The sequence below is a fragment of the Acipenser ruthenus genome, chromosome 17 (assembly GCF_902713425.1).
Source record: "Acipenser ruthenus chromosome 17, fAciRut3.2 maternal haplotype, whole genome shotgun sequence".
NCBI classification, from domain to species: domain Eukaryota; kingdom Metazoa; phylum Chordata; class Actinopteri; order Acipenseriformes; family Acipenseridae; genus Acipenser; species Acipenser ruthenus.
Genome location: NC_081205.1, coordinates 7,394,920 through 7,417,603, shown reverse-complemented (window position 1 = coordinate 7,417,603; position 22,684 = coordinate 7,394,920). Strand labels below are relative to the sequence as shown.

Here is a 22,684-nt window from a genome sequence, read left to right as displayed (position 1 = left end):
TTGAATTGGCTCCTGGTCATTGTAAGTGGGAAAGAACACCAATAACACTGGTAATGCTAAGCAGAATCTCAAACTACATACTAATGCGTAAGCCGCACGTAAATATTTGTACCTTGTATATATGAAAAAAGCGCTATATTTTAAATAATCCAGTCACTTAAATAAATAAACTTGCAAAATGTATAGGTTTACACCAAAGGTCTTAATCCAAAAGAACCCATACAAAGTGCAGGCTTTAAAAGGTGAGACATGAATATGGATCTAATTATAGATGGCATTAAGTGCCTGCCATAATATTTGATACGCACTAGAGAGAAATTCTTGACACTACTGTTTACAGAATTAATGTCCCAAACGTGACATATATAAATCAATATTTCTTGAAATGGACAGGCCTCTATATTATAAACAAATTGGGCACTATGGGATATATCACACAGGAGACGTGTAGTATAACCTCTTTCTTGCCCTTGTAGACAATGTATTAATTCAGAAAGGTTTTTTTTTTAGGATGTCCTGTGTATACCCCAGCCACATGTTCCAGTGCTCAAGACATATACAAGTTTTTTTTAAGTGATGTTTTTGGTTTATGTCATGATGATCGTAGTATTGATCTTTTTGCCTTCATACTGTAAAACATGCCCTTTTGTAGTAAAACCCCACAAAGTTGGAATTTAGTCCAATAAGAGATACCAGTCTGTTTCTATTCCTGTCCCCCATTTAATCCTATAAAATCATACTGTTAGTACTTTTGAATACACTTAAGGACCCTTATTTGAGCAAAAAAAACAGACCACAGGCCTATTTTGTTCCGGGAATGATTGCTGTATTTCCCAAACCCGCTAGTTATTCTAGTAATTTGGAGAGATTAGGCTCTAGTAACAAGTTTGTTATTTTTCTGTTTAAATCAATTCTGTTTTAAAAAGTTTGTGATCTGTGAAATTGGCTTCTTTACAGGTCTTGTAAAAAGGTCAGTGAAATGACCGATAAAATGAAGACTTAATAGGGTGGTGGTCCCCAATACATAGAATTTCTTGTAACACATGCATACCACAGAATTTAAAACAGTTTGACTTTACCAAATGATTTAACTGGTAAACATTTTAGAACAGTTTACATTTTGTTTGTTTTCTTTATTTAAACCAAAAGGGATACATGAGTTATGTCACGTTGCATCCAAATTTAACAGGTTTCAAAAAGCAAAACAAAAAAGGTGGTTGGCAGCATGCTGGGACTGCAGATGGACCTTAATGCTGATTACAGGGGTGAGCTGGATACCTTTCATATTATATTGTATATATTCAATGCAACCTAGTTCATTCAAGACCCTTTTTGATACAACTTCAAAAAGCAATGGGGTCCCACACTGTAGTACAAGATCCCAAAGACTGAAGCAACAAGATTGTCTTGTTCATTTGCATTCACGGCATGATTAACACATTTTAGATAAGTCATATTGACAAAGTCTCTAAGCATCTTTGTTGTTTTCTCTGGCATCTTACCAGGGATTACGGATGGCGTGCGAGTTTTGCGACTACTGATATATAATTAAGGATGTTTCCCAATGTCCTAGGCTATTGGTCCATTTTGCATAGTGGTTTGAATAGTGTTTGCACAGTGACTTATGTCCATATACTAGTATTGCATTAACCTAATGTATATTTTCATTCCGCCTTTATAATGGACGGCACAAGACAGGGCAGCTTGCTGGCACTCCCACGAGGCCTCTGTAGTGTATGATTGCAGTATGCAATGTAACACTTAGTTTTCATTAAAATAAACAATAGTCCAAAACAAATGCAAACCTCTGCAGTTACATACATAAATTAATCATTCGGGTGTAGGCCCACCATACAGCAGCGTTTAAGGAGAATGGTATTAAGATCCACCACTGTTTAGACAATTAAAATAGAACCCAGTGGAATGTTAACATTTAACTCAATAACATTCTGTTTGTAACTTCAACCATTACAAATACTAACAACTGGTTTATCACATTAGGAAAGCATACCCCTTTACTATTCTAGACCAAAAGAGCAACCAGAATACTCCCATGGAGACAGGCTGAGAGAACTGAATCTGTTTAGAACAGAGGAGGATTCGAGGGACGTTAGCCAATACTTTAGATTCAGCACATAGACTAGGACCAGATGACACATTTGGAAATGACGTGGAGACAGACTTAGGACAGAGGGTATGAGATACTTCATTAAAACAGAGAGTAGTGAGGGTATGGAATGGGCGACCAAGCCACATTGTCAATGCTGAATCATTGAATCCTTAAGACTCAAAGTATTGAGATCAATCAGCTGCTGTACTAGGAACTGAGCACTGGTGGACCAAATGGCCTTGTTTGTAAATTATTTTGTCTCTTAGACAAATCTATTATCAACAGAGTATTTTTTTCACAATACTTGCAGAACCCTCACATATGTTGCTTGTTGTCGTTGTAATAACACTTACATCCTTATTGTATTTGTATTCCCAAACAGCAGCTATTTTTTAAATCTATTTAGCTTATAAACTATTTTAGGCTCATTACGATACTGCACCTGCTACTAGAAAGCTGCCACATTTTTCAGAGCCTGAAGGGAACAAATCCAGAAATATCTTTCCCATGAGTTTACGGTTTAAAATAAGTCTATAGCAGGACACGCCCAGATTGCTGGCATAATTCTACCATGGGAACCTTTTATCAGATTAATATTAGATCAAACAAGGCAGGCAGTAGGATTGTATTTTACTTTATTTTGCATTGTAAATATAGTGCAATAAAATGATACACACATTAAAAATCTACAGTGTGTATACATCAGAGTTGGGGTCAACTCCATTTTTTCAATTCCAATTCCTATTCCGTTTACAGCAGTCTTTACCGAGGTTTATGCCACAAGCTTTATCAGGTTACCTGACAAGTTCATTAAAGTTGTATATAGTATTTGTTTGCTCAACAAAGCCTTTATTGCAAAATGATTGGAATAGGCATTTGAATTGATTAAAAGGGAATTTGGATTAGAAATACAATTTGAAAAAATGGAATTGACCAACTCTGGTATACATAGAAATCTATTCCATGTACCTACGTTTCTGTGCACATATGATTGACAAGTTGAAACTCAATTCCATAAAAAATAACGGAGAAACCCAAAGCAAATTAAAAAACATAACAATGCACTTTATGCCATCTCAGTAGTTTACAGTCCTGACTTGTGGCACCTTCAGTATTAAGACCACCCGTGTATTCAGTGTTAAGGCAGCCATCTGTACTCTCAAGCTTCTGTTACATTACCTCTCTTAGACTGACATGCTAAAAAACTATGCTGTAAGAAACAAACTTTTAATAATCTAAATTCTATTCATTTGTTACAAGAAATTCTATATACCTTCAGTAGTACAGTAAGCCACAATGTATCAGTCCCTCAGGTGGCCTCAAGTGTGGCTTCACTGTAAATAGATTTGATTTATTATTATTTGTTATGCTCAGATTGCTAGCTGTATAAAGAACCAGGTCTGCAACGTTATCATTAAGGTAGTGACACTTCTTGCTTTGTGGTAAATAGTAACACTACATGGCAGATTAAAGCATTCTGTGACAGCCATAAAAATATGTGCCATTACCAACATCTTTAACCGTTACAGCATTAAGTTACTCAGTGTAGCAAACATTACTCAAGAACGGGTTGAGAAAATACAATAGCAGCCCTCTTTTTCACACTGCACCCAAGGACAGCTCGTTTAATTAAGTTATGGTTTCCACAGCAGCATCAAAACAGCGCTTAAATGTGTAATATTAGAAATAAAAGAAAATGCATTTGTCCTCCAGGAGACATGATAGCATACTTTATTTTTCTTTGCAGTACAACAAGTTTAGCTTACAAAATACTGTGTGAGTCAATAATGGATAACCAAGACAAGAGACTAATTTGGTCAGTCCCAGCAGTAGAACATGGGTAAGCTTATTGTCTGGTTTCTGAGATCAAAGGTAACCCCAAATCTAAAGCTCTTCAACCTTTGTGCCAAATTGTGCCACTGAGGAAAACCATAAGCTTTCAGTTCACAAAATATCAGAACATCTGATTGTTGTCCAATTCTATGGGAATAACCATTGCTTGGATTTTGTAGAATTCTCAGGAGTGAAATAAAACTTAGTAAAAATATGTTACATATTGAATTGCATCTTTTGTTCTTATCAAAATGAGAATACTCCCACTTTTACCCACCTAATTCCCACACCCACAGCAACCTAGTCGAGCATCCCATGTGACTACAGAAGCTGAGAATCCTGTTACAGTGGCTTTCACTTCTATTATTCAAAGTGCTAATCTGTGATTGAGCAATAAGCAGTCAACCTTCCACCCTTCAACTACTCCCACCTGGAACACGCATGCCAAACACAGCCATTTGGAGAGGCTGATTAATGCCAGCCCAGAATCCAAAATAACATTTGAAAAAATAAGTAGGGTGCATGCAGTGGTGAACAAAATTTTAGGGTGTTCACACCTCAGATGTAGGTGGGGGGGGGGGGGGGTCCAGGGGGCCACCCTTAGTGGTAGAAGCACTGTCCAGTGGATCCGTTTCTTGTGGATGCGATACAAAAAGTTTGCTCTGCGATGTCTTATCGTGGCAAATTTTTCAATTGCTTTATTATTGAAATCAGGAAGGTCAGCAAGCATGTCTTTCAATGGTAATAACTACCTTCAGTAGTTTTGTAATCTCTGGAAATGTTCTGTCCAAGTTGTTATATATCAACAGTTCAAGCATACTTAATGCATTTTCAGCATTTTTAAAATCTTCTGTTTTATAAACTGTTTATAAGTCAATGCATAAGGAAAGTATTACTAAGAATTGGATATGCCTGAATTGTTTCTCTAGTACACCATCCAGGAAACCTGATATTCATCAAATAAGGTCACTGCAGCAATTTTGCAGAGATAAGGTGCTTTCTGTAGGCTAACCGTTGCTTTGTGTGAGAGAGGATGGTCAGAAATTTGCATGGCAGCTGTGTCATAGTCTTCTGTGGTATTTGGGTCCCTTCGTCTTGTTGGCATTGGTGGCAGGTTCTCGGGGAGGCTGGATTCCAGGTCTCTACCAGATGCACCGATGTCTTGAATGTGTTGAACAAATTGAGTTACCGCTTCATTTGCATCAGAGGTAATATTCCTTGCCCGGAGTTTCCCCATACACAATATCCACCTTCATCATTATCTTTTGGAAAAAGAAGAGGAGGTATAGAAACTCTGTCCACGAGGCTATGGCAAAAACCATTAGCTTGTCTAACTGATATTGTCATTGTCTCCTGAATCACTAATCGTTTGAAAACACTAACAGGTGATTGCGCTGTTCAAACACTGTCCTCACTGCTCCACTATGAAACTTCCACCTTTGTGGAGCAGTTTGTAATGTTTTTACAACTTCATCCAAAAACAGCAGTTTTCTCTGGAGAGAGAGAGAAGTTGTAAAAGGGTCTGGAAAAAACTGAAACTTGATTCGCTGCTTGTCCCATTATTAGATTACATTGATGGGCATAGCAATGGACAGAATGTGCAATTTGATATTTTTCCCTTACAAACTTCTGGACCCCACCAGTCTGGCCATGCATTACATACACTAGCTCCATCATAGCTCTGTGCGATTATTTTAGCCTTTTCACTTTCTTCTGTGAATATGGCATCTAGCTGTTGCATAATGGCAGTAGAAATAGCTTCAGCATTTCCACGTTGCAACTCCGTAAACCCAGAGAAATCGCTCAACACATCCAGGTTTGGGAGCAATGTACCTAAAAACTAGTACACTCTGGGAAATGTGTAATGTCACTGGTTTAATCAATATGAATAGTGACAATCAGTCTGTTTCAGTTCTTTCACAATATTTTTCCTGCAAACCTCTAACATGCAGCCTAGAAGTTCATTTTGAACGGTCTTACAGGTGCATTTAAAGGCTGTGGCCTTCCTCGAGTTTCCATTGCCTGATCAAGCTTTGAAACAAAATCTACCAGCCCAAGAAACAAACCAGGAAGGCTGATTCATCATGACCTCAAACTTTATGCATTCAATGATGCGTGCAAGTATGTGTCGGTTTTTAGACACTTCTTCATTGTGCTTCTTTATGGCATTTCGGTAATCAGTTCTAAGCTGGACAGCAATATTCCCTCTCTCTAACATACCTAGACACATTTCACATGTCTCAGGAACTCTTGAGTTCTCAAGTGTTGCAGGTCTGTAACTCCAGTTCTTGACCATGCTGCATCAGTGTCACCCCGAGCCTTAGCAAAAAGCAGGCAAGGAAAGCAAAACAGCGCATTATTGTTTTCACTTGCACAGCCCCATGGCCCAAGCTTACACCATGACTCAAAGGTTCGAGTGTATGCCGGTCCTCTGTCACTAACACAGCAAAGGTTTCTTCTTCTAGTGAAATTAGGATAACCTGAAGAAGAGACCTTTGAGGTCTTGAAAGCTTGTGATTAATTATTGTTGTTAGTCCAATAAAAGGTATCACCTCCTCGTCTGTCTATCATCTCTGGAATAATACGGCTACCATTTCATCTATCAACACTAATACATAAAACTTAATTTGTATTCCTACTATTTAAACTGGATCTGGGGCCCATTGAGGTGAACAAGACCAATGTAACTATCTTGTCCATTAACACTGGATAAATAGCTCTAGATTTATATTATACTGTAGCTTCTTCCCAACATTTTCACTAAGCTTTATTATGAACTGACCTTTCCATAATAGGTCTCCAATGTTTTGACAGTTCTTAAAAGCTGACCTGTATGCATTCTCTCTTTGCTTTAAATCGTGATAGACATAAATAAAATAAAAAATAAACATGGAACAGAGCAGTGACAGGACTCTAAACATTAAGCATATGCTGATCATAAATACTATATAAAATATATATTATTCAGCCTGTTCAAATAACAGGACATTCCAAAACTGTATTGTACTTCATGACCCGATAAAGATACTAGTGTACAATGTGTGTTTTGAAGCGTGTTTGCTTGTTAGTATTAAAGAATGAAGGATTCCCATATTCATTACTAGACTGTATGTTTTTTTCTAAGACTGCATTATAAACTAATGACCCTCATAGATATTCACACCGAGTGTCTTAACTTTTGGCAACACAACAAAGCAAACCACACACACATTTACTTATTGCAGTAAACACTTCATGCTATGCAGCTCTCTGAGCTCAAGCCAATGCAGTCATACAACACTGACCTTACCAGAACTGACAGTGTCTTTACTTAAACTGCTTGAGAAAATACCTTTGGTTTTAAAGAATTGTTTAGGACAAAAAGTCTAATTAATTAGATAAACCCTGTCATTGTTTTATTTCTTTATCTAGCCACCCTTCAACCCAAACATCAAGAAATAACTATACTTTACTCGACAATATGCTTTGTTATATTTATATCTATGTGACCTGGGTTTAGGTTGAGTAAGTTACAGTAAAATAAAAAAAAAAAAATATATATATATATAAATAACCAGTAAGAGATGAGTAATGACTTCTTGTATCCATTTAAAATAAAAAAAAGCAAAATCCCCTTATAAAGAAGTTTTTTGAATAATCAAATTGCAGAAGTCCACTATTGACTCAGAGCTGGTACAACAGATTCCTCCTAGATGCTCTGCTCAACTCTTCCATGTAAGGACAACTCTCTAAAAACAATTTGTAAGGCGCCTTGTATATAAGTGTGTGTGTAATAATATTATATATATATATATATATATATATATATATATATATATACACACACTACCGGTCAAAAGTTTTAGAACACCTCCATTTTTTCCAGTTTTTATTGAAATTTACGCAGTTTAATGTCTCAATGTACTCTGAAATTAAAGCATAGAACAAATAAACAATTGGAGATAAAAAAGAAATCATGGAATCGTTTTGTTTAACAAAATTTAATCTAAATTTTTGACTCATCAAACTAGCCACCTTTTGCAGATATAACAGCCGAACACACTCGTGGCATTCTTTCTACAATGGAAATCAAATATTGTTCGGAAAGTTCTTCCCAACACTGTTGCAGAAGTTCCCACAAATGTGTTGCACTTGTAGGTTGCTTTGCTTTCACCCTTCTGTCCAGTTCATCCCAAACCAGCTCGATGGGGTTTAAGTCTGGAGACTGTGCTGGCCATTCCATGATTTGAAGCCTACCGTCTTGTTCTTTTCTTCTAAGGTAGTTCTGACATAGCCTGGAGGTATGTTTTGGGTCATTATCTTACTGTAGGATGAACCCCTGACCAACTAGGCGTATACCAGAGGGTATTGCATGGCGCTGCAAAATGCTGTGGTTGCAGTTTTGGTTCAGGGTGCCACTCACTCTGTGCAAGTCGCCGACTCTGGGTCCAGCAAAAGAGCCCCAGACCATCACGCTTCCTCCTCCATGTTTGACATTTGGTGTCACACACCGAGGAACCATCCTTTCGCCTACTCGACGGCGTACAAAAACCCTGCGTGATGAACCGAAGATTTCAAATTTTGATTCATCGGTCCATAAGACCTTCTTCCAGTCTTCAGTAGTCCACTGGCGGTGCTTCATGGCCCAGGCAAGCCTCTTTTTCTTATTTTGCCATCTTAGCAATGGCTTTCTTACTGCCACTTGACCTGTCAAACCTGCAGCTCGAAGTCTTCTCTTCACAGTTGAAAATGAGACTTGCTTACTTCGACCAGTGTTAAGCTGTACTTGAAGCTGTTGTCCTGTGAGCCGCCTATCACGCAAGCTGTTGACTCTCAGAAACTTGTCTTCTGATTCTGTTGTGGCTTTGGGTCTGCCAGTCCTCTTCCTGTCAGAGTTTCCTCCAGTTTCCAAGTGCCTTTTGATGGTGTAGGAAACTGTACTCACTGACACCTTGGCTTTCTTTGCAATTTCTCTAAAGGAAAGACCTGCACTTTTAAGGGTTATAATGGTCTGTCTGTCTTCCTTTGTTAATTGCCTTTTTCTCACCATTATGAGAGCAATATACTACTTCCTGCAGTACAATACTGTCCAAATAATGCTTAAGAGGGTGTAGTAACACAGTCTGTTCCAACACTGCTTTTATACAGACAGAGGGTTTGTAAGTAATCAACAAAAGTTGGGACACCTGTAGGAATTGTTAGCATCAACTTTCAAGGCTTAATTTACTTCCATTGCTGCAGAACAGCTGTAAGTTGTTAACCCATTACTTGTTCCCTGAAAAAGGCCTTTTTATATAACTCTGAAATGAAATTATTTTTCAGTTTTTGGTAACCTAAACTTTTTTTTTTTTTAACCTCTGGCAGTTTACCGCTTACCTTTGTACCATTTCAGGTTATGCACTGGACTTGAACTGCTTAAATTTCAATAAAAACTGGAAAAATGGGGGTGTTCTAAAACTTTTGACCGGTGGTGTATATATATATATATATATATATATATAAATAAATAATATATATATATATATATATATATATATATATATAATATATTTTAATTCTATGCAAAGCCAAAGTGATGACGTGAAGTGACGTCAAATCAGAAGCAAGCATAAAAAACGCATTATGCAGTATGTACATTATAGTTAATTTCATGTGTATTAAAAGAAGATTCCTTACCATCATTCTTTTAGGAGAAGCAAATGTTAAATACAACGCTATAGAAAAACTGCTGCCTCCTGGTATCTTTGGCGCAGGTCACATGGTTTGATTTCAGCTAGACCATTGGAGCGAGTTTACTTACAACACATGAAGTTCATGCCTTTACTAAAAACTACTGTGCTCCCAGACCTGAAACAAATTTGAAGTTATGAGAATCTCTTTCAGGTTCTATTCAGTGGCACAAATGCAATGGTTAGTCATGTCACCCACCAACTTAACAAGGTTAAAGCCACTGAAATGACATCCGATTAATTAGTATAGGGGGGGAATTTGACTAGGTAACACACAGTACAGAGAAAAGCCTTTAGAGCCGCCTCTCCACTAAACTGGACACATACTTACTGTGTAACCTGGACTACCCCCTACCAAAAAAGTAAAACAAGTGCACATACATACAGGAGGTCCTAATAATGGCATAGCAATCACACAGTACCTGAAAAGATTGAAATATTTATATAAAAATCAAGATTGTATCATTATTACCAAACAAAACCTGAAACATCTACAGGAGGCTATGAGTTTATGATTACAGCTTGGTGAAGATTGGTGCAAAATCAAGGCCAGTATCGTCTTCACCATGTAGAGTGTGACAGACAGACAGATAGACAAGCTATTGGGATACTGATACACAGTAATAACAGTGTATTACCCTAGTGGAATCATGAGCAGACAACAGCATTACCAGCAATGGAAAATAAACGTGGTCAAGTGTGGTTCTTGAATCCATTGGAGCTAATATTGTGCAATTGTACGACAACGGAATGCCTGCGTGTGAATTGGATCATACTATTGTGATAGCGTTGGTACATAAATATATAAAAATACTACTACGCTGCATACCACTTGTGCACTATTAATACAACATGAGTGACAAATAGACCAATTACACAGTAGTTTCCAAACACTTACTCAGTAAACCATAATTAGTAAAATTACTAATAGACCAGTAGACTCTTTCCTCTATTTTAAAGTGGCGCGCACATGTGTGGTTTAGTACTGTAGCAAGTCTCTGAGCTTTGCATGTGTCATAGCAAATAAAACACACAGCCGTGGCTCTTAACACAAGACCAGTCTAATTATAGCCACGCCTCTGCAGTGGAGGGGTCAGCCCCTTGATTTTCAAAAGAACCTCTTCCCTCATTTTTCAGAAATATTTAGTTGTGCTCAGTTTTCCTTTGCAGTGATGTAATGCGTTTACTCCAATCCTCATTAAAATACAAGCCAAATACATTATTGCAAACAATTCATCAGGAAAACAAATGTCTCCACTGTAATCATGTCTTTCTACAACATTATCTTCACATTTTATATTAAATTAGAACGTGTATAAAGCAGATAGCAGACAAAAGAGTGGCCAATAGGGGGAAAAACATGTCTCATTTTCACATGAGAAGCATTTAAAATATATAAATTAAAGTCAGTTCCCACAATGGGTTTTCAAAGTAAATTCATTTAATAGGCTTACCATCAGTTGGTCCCAATAGACTGAGAGACTTTCACATTACAGTAAACATCAAAACACCACAAATTGCAAGAAACGTGCTAGTTATGGGAATTCACAGATAATTGCACTAAAATATGCCATTTAGAGCCATCTACAGTAAACATGAGGCTTCGTGAAAAGTAGAACCAGTCTCAGTTTATTCTAAGGTCATGTCAATACTTTACCAGAGAGCATCATTGATATAGATGTTGCTCTTTGAAGATTAATCTTACAATAAAGTATTGGCAAGTCATTTTAGGGTATAGAAATGTGGAGTTTGCTGGTAGAGCCTAGATCAGTTTAATTTTACACCTTTTCAATGGCACCGTGAATCAGCGTGACTCCCAGATCATTCTGATTAAAAATGTACGTACAGTACAAAAAAAAAAAAAAAGTAAAAATGAGCTTACCAATTTCAGCTTCACTGTTGATTCACGATGATTCAGACCAAATTGCTGGTTGCACCTCTGAAAGAAAAGGCATCCATTAACTAATGGCTAATATGTAACTACAAGCATATCAAAAACATAGAAGATACTATTAAGTGTAATGATTTGATTTGCCCATTGAAACAGGTGAGGCTCGGCTTGCTTGCACAGATGCTTATGGAATACGATTAAGTGTTGGAATACCCACATGTATAGGTTAAAAGGGTTAATGACAATAAGAACCCTGGCAATACTTGTACTCATAATACTGGTAATACTTAGAACACACATTTCTAAGATAGACATAATTAATAGCTCCAAATGCTGGATGTGTGCCCATAGTTTGCTGTAACACTACATTAAAATAGTCATAACCTCTCTCGATTTTTTTTTTCGTTTTTGAAGTATGAAAAGGCCATGGGAAAACATGACACATTACATCACATGTTTACAAGAAAACACATTTTAACTGAAGTTGCTTTCAGTGTCACCAACATTAGAGTTACATTCTGCAGACTTCCATAAGGATTCAAACACTGTTTCCTTAAAGTCATGTAATTGTTTAATTTTTTTATACACCAGAAAACCTGGTGAGGAGGCTGGGAGCTTCGTATCAAAATAATAAATCAACATGTTCCCATATGTTTGAAATACATTGTCAGACATATTGAGATGCAAATATTTGAGTCTCTTTAGATCATATTGGGCAGATACAGACAAAATAAGAGAAAGGCTCTGTAGTGTTCACTTTCATGAAAATGGTATCCTTTATGTAAATTGATCAAATATAAGGAGATGCACCTCCCTGTTGCTAGCCCACCTAAACATCCCTTAGAATCATGAAAATAAATAGGATGGACAACATTGAAATAATCCTCTCACCTAAGCATCATTGGTTTCAGTTCTTGTTTTGTTCTCCTTTTTTAATTACATCTGTGAAACGCTGCATGGTTCATAGCAACGTTTCTCTAATTAAGATCATTACAAGATTTCTATTAGTCTCGCCTGTGCAAGTTTTCCTGTAATGGGGAAAAAAGATAAAATACCACACATCACTCATTGCATCTAGTTAGCAGCAGCAATTAACTCAGCTAGCCCATCACTGCACAACTGTCGGCAGGGAAGCTCACACAGGTACAGAAGGCTAGACTAATAAAATGAGTCTTACTCTCACATCGATGACGCAAAAACCCTTGTTGGGAACTAACTAGAAGCGTCTTGTAATAATCTTTGGTACAGAACATAATGCTATGAACCTTGCTGAGCTCTGTTTTTAAAAATAACTATCAAGGATGTGATAAAAATGGAAAAAAAAAAGATTTGTAAATCAAAGACCACAAATGATGCATGGGTGAGAAAATGATTTAATGCAGTACACCCTATATTACCAAGCAGCATAGTTGACACCTAGGGAGATAAATCACCATGGGAACAGTTCTCCTTATCAAGTTTCAACAGTGTAGGAAGAGACTCCCCAGGCAGGGCTATTGCCTTTAGTGCAAGCAACTTGGTAACAAAATCTGCAGCCAAAAATACTTGTGTATGCCCATGATGTTTGATTGCTTTTGGTCTAGCAGCACAGTTTCCGTAATTGAAAGATTAAATAAACAATAACAGAAATAGATAAAAACATACCCCAAAACATGGCTCCCACACTGTCAGACCCAAAGGACAAATTTCAGATAAATTAGAGGCACATTGTTTAAATTGGCAATAGGAATTATGTTGTCATCCCCCCCGCCTCCCCGCCTCCCCAATGAACGGAATCTTGGAATCTCTTGAAAGCTCCATTAGATTAATTTACAAGCATAAATACAATTACAGTAATCTGTCGCATAGCCGACTGCAGTGGGACCAGAGTTAGGGCAGATATGTAAAAAGTCGGATGAATGAATCCTGTTTTAAATACCATTAATCACAGCTATAACAATAGTTACAATTATTGTTTTGAGATTCAGCTTTTACTAGGGAGCTCCTCTAAATCCCTTGTTTAGAAAGATGCAGGGTATTAATGCTGCCGTGTGGGTGCGTGCATTCACTGCTGAATGACAGGCAGCGGCTAAAGTTTATACACCCCGCAGGCAAACAGGATTTATTTACATATCAACACACTGAACAGCTCACCGGACACTACCATCAATGGCAGCGCAAGGAGCACATACAACACAGTGTACAAAAACATAGGATCTACAATATCTGAACTAATTTCTCTGTTCAATAATAAAACTAATGTTGCTAAAGAGGTTGATCATGGCTGATAAACAGTTAGGGCGGATATGTGACGGATTACTGTATGTACTTTTTAATGTCTGGATTATTCTTCTGGCCTAGATTTAAATCAATATATCTTACTTGTCTAAGTATATTTGATAAGCAAGTTTCACGTGGGCAGTTTTGAACAAAGCACATGTTATAGCAAGTATGTATTTTTATTTAAAAAAAATATATATCTGGTACTATACTTTTTTTTTTTTTTAAATAATGCTGTTAGTGGTAGGTTATTTTACCAGTCCTTCAGTTCCTTCCTTTCCAACAAAAATGTGTTGCTTCCCCAGAGGACTGCCATGCTTCGGAGCCCGTGACATGACCCAAAGCAACATTTTTACTAGTTATCTCCAAATGCTAAATTAAATTAGTTAGACACTATCTGCTCCCACCCCCTACTTAATGACTGTTAACCCAAAGTAGATCTACCAGGGAAAAAGGCTGATTAACTGGACTGTCTAACCTTCGGTTATCTGTTAAGATAATTCGAAATATATTTGAAAAAAAGGTTAACTCCCAGAGGTATACTTTTTATATCTTTTATACCATTAAAAAAAATCGGAACTGTTAATTTCATTTTTAAATTACTTTGATTTAAATTTAGTTCTGCAAAGCTGGCAAAGATATTGGATTATACTCTGGGAGAAGTTTCATGTTTCTTTTTTGAAGATTGTAGACAAAAAATAAAAACGCACTGTAAATAAACTTGTCGTCAGGATATTGTAAAGCTGCAATGTCCCTCCATCATGTTTACGTTTACACAAAGATTTGACACCTGGGTAAATGTTAACATTCTTTCATAGTTTAGCATTCTGTGCACTCAGAAACCAGAGTGTTGGCATATCAGTTTATTTACATTATGTAAGGTAGTTTTAGCTGTAAGCACACCATTTCTCCCTCATTAAAGCTTTCTGGCCACTATCACTCTGAAAACAACCCTCCTTCTGTTACTATTTCTGTTACTACTTGATACGGTTTTCCTTTCAAATACCCAATACATATCACAGAAAAGGTTTCAAACAAATATACTGTAGGGTGCAAACCGTTAAGACTTTATAAAGAGCTGTGGTTAGTACAAGTATTGTAATTAAATATCAAAGGTTGGACAAACAAGCAGAAACAGTGACCATAGCACTTTCAATAGGGTGAAGGTTCACCATAGACAGTAATAAAGTTGTTTTGGAGGAGTAATGATTCCTTCAGGATTAATGCCTTCATTCAAACATGAAGCAATTTGTGTAGAAACACATGCCAGCCAAGCAGGCACTGCCCTTAACCAAAGCCTGTCATATCTTCTGTCTTGCCAATCCTGACTGAAATTGACTTAAAGATGCAAATTAAATTAATTATAGAATACAATTGTATCACAATTACAGGGATGTCATTTGTACAAATCAAGGCTTGCGAGGCACAGCCCAGTTTGCACAAAACCGTGAAACACCGCATACGTTGCTTGTCCAAGCTCAGCATTTCTCTCAGCAGGTTAACAGTTAATAAGAACTGCTTCGCTCCAATGACCTCCTCTTCAACGGGAAACATTGGACTTAATAAAATGAGTGAAAACAAACAAACTGCAAAGTAAACATGCATATATAAACATGTTACTTTCAGATGGTAAGAATGTTCACATAATCAGTGTCAGTCATACAGGCTGCCAACAGAAATGTTTCCCCAAGAAAGAGTGGAGAATGTGAACTGGCAAACTTCTGACTTTGAAATGAAAGACAGTGTGGAGACAGCATAGTTATTACTGTGGGTGGACGTTTACATAAAGCAGCAAGTGGTATTAAACCACCATCATCATCATCATCATCATCATCATCATCATCATCATCATCTCCTCCACACATTGGGGCTATTTGACATGTAGAAAGTGGTAGCATTTTAGATAATGCATATACCGTTACACACTTGCTGTTGTTCACCTTTGCACTAAGAAAATAAATCTGATCACTTAACTCCTGAATGAACTAATCGTACCCAATCGTCAATGCATGCATACATATATAATCAATCATCCACAGGCGTGGGATAAAACCCTATAACCTAAACATGGAGTCATCTGCAGTTCAAAGTTAAAGACAAAACATTTAATGAAACAAATCCCATGTTTTCAGAATTCTAGGAAAAGACAACTGTTATGGCCTAAGAATGAGATAAAGGTCTGCCAGTCATTCACAGTAACTGTTTACTCCTGTGAATCATTATGAGATGAGGTCATCTGCGCTTAACATTGCAGGATACAAGATTTGAATGCCATAGGACCTACAGCTTTTACCAGGAATGTGCAGAATTGTTTTATGCTTTTAGAAACATAGCAGCTTTCTTGACAGTCCCTTATTTTTCTGGAGATTGTTTAGTTTCAGAGTTGGTTAGAATTGGAGAAATCACATACATCCTGCCATACCACTGTAGATTCACTCAGTGTGTGCAGCACTATAATCATCCCACCTGACACCACCTAAAGTCCTTTGTGCAGCAAATGGAGTGTTACGTTTCATGTGGGACACTTATCTATTGCACAGGAAGCAGTGTCAGTGAGTATATGAAACATATTGCTGTAATTGGATTACATTTTTCAGTAACTTTTAACTGCAGTTATTCAGAGAAGTGAACGAGTGGGTTCATTAGCTCATTTTAAAGCTGCAGCCTAACAAAACCGGAAAAAAAGTGATATGCATGCGACAGAGAGCGAATGATTCGAAATCAACAACCTCCCTCTCGACCTGTGAGAGCACTGTACAACAGGAACTGCGTGCCTCATACTAAATGGTTGGGCAGTTCATTCCAGGGGCAGGTCGGAAGCCGGCCATTCAGGAAGGGGATGGTGTTACGGTACCAGGAGTCCTCGCCCTAGTACGGTAAAATTTGTCATGAATTGGAGGAGACGTGATTGGACTAGCTATCGGAAGGGGCGGGGCTGAGGGTACTTTAGGGGGAAGTGACGCTGTAAATCGGTTCCTTTGTTGTGGTTAATGGGAGGAAACAAGGACGGAGAAAACAGTGAGTGAATTAGTTGTTGCAAATAACTGTGTATCATTGTCTTTGCCAGATGGCTGTTATACATATCCGGGAGCTGTCGTTTCAAGCCAGCCATAAGTCCGGACTTCACTGCACCTGCACACCAGCAACCACCCCTGGATCAAGCACCACACCTGCACCGAGAGCAAGCACTGTCCAGAGACGTGTCTGTTTATGTGTTGTGTGTATTATTTCGGGACTGCAACCCCTTGGTTTATACGCTGGCAATACCCATAGTTGGGTAGAGCCAGCATTTATTATTTATACGGTCAAGGAGAGTGGAAACAGAAAATAAAAAGAACTTGAACCGTGAACTTTGTGTTATGCCCTTTCACTGCGCACTGCAAACCACACGTTCACAGTGCAATGGAAACGGTGCCTGGGAAGTAAATATTTATATATTTTCTTCAAAGTAATAAGTTACTGTAAATAGTTATAAATTTCAAATAAAAAGGGTGCATGTTCTATTATAAAACTCATGGCAAGACCTACAACTCCTATGAAATTGGCAAGTCAAAGCAGGCTGTGGGTTCAAACAACAGAGCAGAGCAAGTGTCAAGAATTCCTTTGACTGCTTCACAGACCACTACTCTTAAATACTAGACACCACTCCACACAACACAGTTTTACTAATATCTTAATTAGTGCAATCACAGTGTAAATGGTGTGTTAAACTGTTACACATTATCTGAGCCAGGGCCACAATTATAACCCGACACCAATGAATTTGAATTAGATTGGGATTTTAAGTGTAATCCTGTCAGTCTGAAGCACTTTTGTTCATTTAACCGATACATTTTGACAATGCACAATAACATTATCTGATATTGACATATGCTGTTGTCTTACAATTAAATCTAGAAGCACGTGCAGATTTATTAAAGCTATTAATAACACATGAGTGTGCTGGTTTTGAATTTCACTTTGTAATGTTCACAGTGTACAGAACATTTCACCAGGGAGAAATTAAGAAAAAAAAAATTGGAAAAGTGACAATCAGTTTTGTAAAAACAGGCAGCTTTCTCTGAACAGTAGCAATTGTGGTGGGCCTTCTCTCAAAAGCATTATTTATTGGCATTTGCATTGCTTAACCACACTGCTGAATATCTTATTTATGAAGCCAAGCTGTTCTTCAGCAAAGGATGCCGTACACATTTCTAATAACTTTCACCTTCACGCACATTTAAGAACATTCAAACCTCCAGTTTAATAACCTCAGGTTGCATTCCTTGTATTTATTGTATAGATCTGCAGCGAGTTGTAAGCTTCCACTGAGGGGGGGGGGGGGGGGGGGGGAACAGACACATACACACAAAAATAAATGACACATTAAGCTTAAAGTTAGTGTTACTATTCTACCTGTTTTGGACTATGGTGGACTACTGTTCAATACATTGTTTGTCACATTCAAAAACGGGGCGGTTCACAAAAGCTTTCATTTAAGATGCTGTAACTGAAGCCCCACGTATTTCAGAACATCCAGTTGTTGCAAATGTGTATTTATTTAGGATTATCTTAAGAAATGCATATTAAAGTCTTGACAATGTCACAGACTTCAAATTGTAAAGAAACATCCCAAACATCCTGAACTGGATTGAGATCTGGGGATTGTGGTTGCCTGAAGCCTTTCGTGTTCCTTACACAATTTGGCACGGTGTGTGGGTGCATTATTGTCTTTAAAGTAGCCATCATCATCAGGGTAGAATGCAACATTGTTGGGCGGGGGTGACCCACACAATGTAAACTACAGCATCTGTCTGGACTGCCAGAATAATGTATATCACGGCTCACACAAGGTTAATGCCAAGTTCAGTCAATAGCGAAAGCTTCAGTAATACATATTCAGGTGATCCTATTAAAAATCAACAAATGTGGTTGTATTTCTTGTATATGGACCAGCACAGCTTATTCTATTAAAAAATAAGTCATTTAAAATGTAGAGAGAAATATCTAATTATTATGCATCTAACGTTTCAGTGCTAATAAGTTCCTCATTGTAACATGCCTGTTGTATTCTATTAGGAAACTTGGAAGCTGTATCTCACAGCGCAAGCACAATATGCAGCATTACTGATTGTACAAGAGATTAACTTCAAGAACAAAAAACAACATCACTCTGGTGGTTTTGAAATACAATATAGCTTTGCCCTTCAGGAGAATCAAAAAATAATTACATTTCTTTAATCATATTCTTAAAAAACAACATTTTGCAAGCACAACTAAAGGTTTCCAGCTGTAATAAAGAAAACTGTTTAATGTTATTTGTATGCTTTAAAACACTCGCTGGAATAAATGAGTTATTCTTTTCTTTCTCTGGCCAACTGCACGCAACTTTGTTGTACACGCAACTAACAATGTCAAATATCCACATAAATCTGATTAGTAAATTAATCTCTTTCATCTCCACAAACAGATGAACATCTGCAAGATTGTGACGATCTGTGCCAAAGCCATATAACAATTTATGATCTGAATTGGAATACAGCTGTTTTCATGTACATGAGCTGGAAGCAAGTAAAGACAGGCTGTAGTGTTAGTGAAACAGTAGGTAACACACAGTAAACCACAAGAACTAAAACCAGGTGCAGGCACACTTTTAAAAAAAAAAAAAACAGTTAATTCAACTATACAGAGCTAATTTCGTTCAACATGTGTGGTTACTAGATTTACTGTATTTTTGGATTATGGGTACTCCCCCTTATACTGTAATTGAAATACAGGGTGCTATTCCCAGAACTTTAAAGAACTGTTTTAAGGAATGTTTTGTTAAGGTTTTTTTTTTATTTGTTTGTTTTGTTTTTAAAGCTCATTTTAATGAATTAAATGTAATTTGCAGTTCATGAAACTAGGTTTTAAAAATGAGAATAAACCCTCTTTAAAAATGGTTTAACCTAACAGAATGTTTATAAACACTCCCTAAATATTCCTTAAAGTGAATAGGGCCCTTAAATGACAAAGCTTTAGACACTCCAACATCACAACACTGACAACAGGCAGACAAAGTGGGAGAAGTTTTTGTTAATCTGTCAACAAGCAAAATATACAGTACTGTGCAAAAGTTTTAGGCAGGTGTGAAAAAATGCTGTAAAGTAAGAATGCTTTCAAAAATAGACATGTTAATAGATTATATTTATCAATTAACTAAATGCAAAGTGAGTGAACAGAAGAAAAATCTAAATCAAATCCATATTTGGTGTGACCACCCTTTGCCTTCAAAACAGCATCAAGCATCAATTCTTCTAGGTACACTTGCACAAAGTCAGGGATTTTGTAGGCATATAGTCAGGTGTATGATTAAACAATTATACCAAACAGGTGCTAATGATCATCAATTCAATATATAGGTTGAAACACAATCATTAACTGAAACAGAAACAGCTGTGTAGGAGGAATAAAACTGGGTGAGGAACAGCCAAACTCAGCAAACAAGGTGAGGTTGCTGAAGACAGTTTACAGTCAAAAGTCATACACCATGGCAAGACTGAGCACAGCAACAAGACACAAGGTAGTTATACTGCATCAGCAAGGTCTCTCCCAGGCAGAAATTTCAAGGCAGACAGGGGTTTCCAGATGTGCTGTCCAAGCTCTTTTGAAGAAGCACAAAGAAACGGGCAACGTTGAGGACCGTAGACGCAGTGGTCGGCCAAGGAAACTTACTGCAGCAGATGAAAGACACATCATGCTTACTTCCCTTCGCAATCAGAAGATGTCCAGCAGTGCCATCAGCTCAGAATTGGCAGAAAACAGTGGAGTAGTGGTTAGGGCTCTGGACTCTTGACCGGAGGGTTGTGGGTTCAATCCCCAGTGGGGGACACTGCTGTTGTACCCTTGAGCAAGGTACTTTACCTAGATTGCTTCAGTAAAAACCCAACTGTATAAATAAGTAATTGTATGTAAAAATAATGTGATATCTTGTAACAATTGTAAGTCGCCCTGGATAGGGGCGTCTGCTAATAAATAAATAAATAAATAAATAAATAAATAAATAAATAAATAAATAAATAATACACCCATCTACTGTCTGGAGAAGTCTGGTCAGAAGTGGCCTTCATGGAACACTTGCGGCCAAAAAGCCAAACCTCTGACGTGGAAACAAGGCCAAGCGACTCACCTATGCATGAAAACACAGGAACTGGGGTGCAGAAAAATGGTAGCAGGTGCTCTGGACTGATGAGTCAAAATTTGAAATATTTGGCTGTAGCAGAAGGCAGTTTGTTCGCCGAAGGGCTGGAGAGCGGTACACGAATGAGTGTCTGCAGGCAACAGTGAAGCATGGTGGAGGTTCCTTGCAAGTTTGGGGCTGCATTTCTGCAAATGGAGTTGGGGATTTGGTCAGAATTAATTGTCTCCTCAATGCTGAGAAGTACAGGCAGATACTTATCCATCATGCAATACCACCAGGGAGGCATCTGATTGGCCCCAAATTTATTCTGCAGCATGACAACGACCCCAAACATACAGCGAAAGTCATTAAGAACTATCTTCAGCGTAAAGAAGAACAAGGAGTCCTGGAACAAGGAGCCTGCTCCTTCTCCACCCTTGCTCTGCAGTGGTGGAATGACCTTCCTACAGATGTCAGGACTGCCCACCTCTTCAAAGAGCACCTGTAGAACTCCTCTGTTTGTATCCTGGGACACTATCACCCTTCATGTAAATGTGCTTTATTTTGCTCTTATCTGCCCCCTATTTTACTGCATTTAATCCTGTACTTCAGAATACTGTAATCTGCCAAGTGTTTAACCTGTAGTACTTTGTATTTAATCATATCCTGATGTAACTATCACTATTATCTGCTGTATTATTGAATTGTGGTTTGTCACACTTGTACTTTGCTTGAACAAAAGTTATTGTATTTATTGCTCTTATTGTATTACTTGTATTGTAACACTTGAAATGTATTTGCTTACAATTGTAAGTCGCCCTGGATAAGGGCGTCTGCTAAGAAATAAGTAAATAATGGTATGGCCCCCACAGAGCCCTGATCTCAACATCATCGAGTCTGTCTGGGATTACATGAAGAGAGAGAAGCAACTGAGGCTGCCTAAATCCACAGAAGAACTGTGGTTAGTTCTCCAAGATGTTTGGGCCAACCTACCTGCTGAGTTCCTTCAAAAACTGTGTGCAAGTGTACCTAGAAGAACTGATGCTGTTTTGAAGGCAAAGGGTGGTCACACCTAATATTGATTTGATGTAGATTTTTCTTCTGTTCACTCACTTTGCATTTTGTTAATTAATAAATATAAACTATTAACATGTCTATTTTTGAAGGCATTCTTACTTTACAGCATTTATTCACACCTGCCTAAAACTTCTGCACAGTACTGTAGATAATGAAGGAAGATTCTCCAAACAAAAGTTTTGGCCCCCCCCCCCTCCTCCCTTAGTTTTTTTGCAATTGCGACTTAAATGTAGTTTTTGGATGCCATGTCCATTCCTAATATATACCGACCTATATATCTGAAATATCACTTTCTTACTAAAGGTGACCTAAGTGAAGTTAAGGATATTGCTCTTGCCGATTTCTACCTGCCAAACAATATATAGTGCATGTTTGTCTCCTTTTAAATAAATATCTATTTACCAAGTCTATGTATTTCCATTCATCTGCATAGCACTCTTTCAGCTATATATTTTACTCGCACATTACCAATAACTTTTCAGCTACAGGTAATTAAAGCTGACCTGAAATAAACTTTCCTTTCTAAAGTTTATGCAACGGTCCATCCTTTTACAGGGTGCCAAAGCTACAAATTACCAGTGGTAAAATACTGCCACAACATAAAAAAGGGGCCAGAAACTATATCCGTGCACACTTTAATTCAACCTCGATACAATATGTTCACACTG

At 37.6% G+C, this 22,684-nt stretch overlaps 1 protein-coding gene across 5 annotated transcripts in view; it reads right to left on the bottom strand.

Moving 5' to 3' along the window:
• The window catches only part of LOC117423071 (myocardin-like), a 174,238-nt gene that overhangs the window by 129,858 nt on the left and 21,696 nt on the right, over positions 1–22,684 (bottom strand). For all 5 annotated transcript variants that reach the window (XM_058989893.1, XM_058989895.1, XM_034038477.3 and 2 more), the window contains exon 2: positions 11,534–11,590. The gene's annotated coding sequence lies outside the window, so the exon portion shown is untranslated. The remainder of the gene's footprint in view (positions 1–11,533; positions 11,591–22,684) is intronic.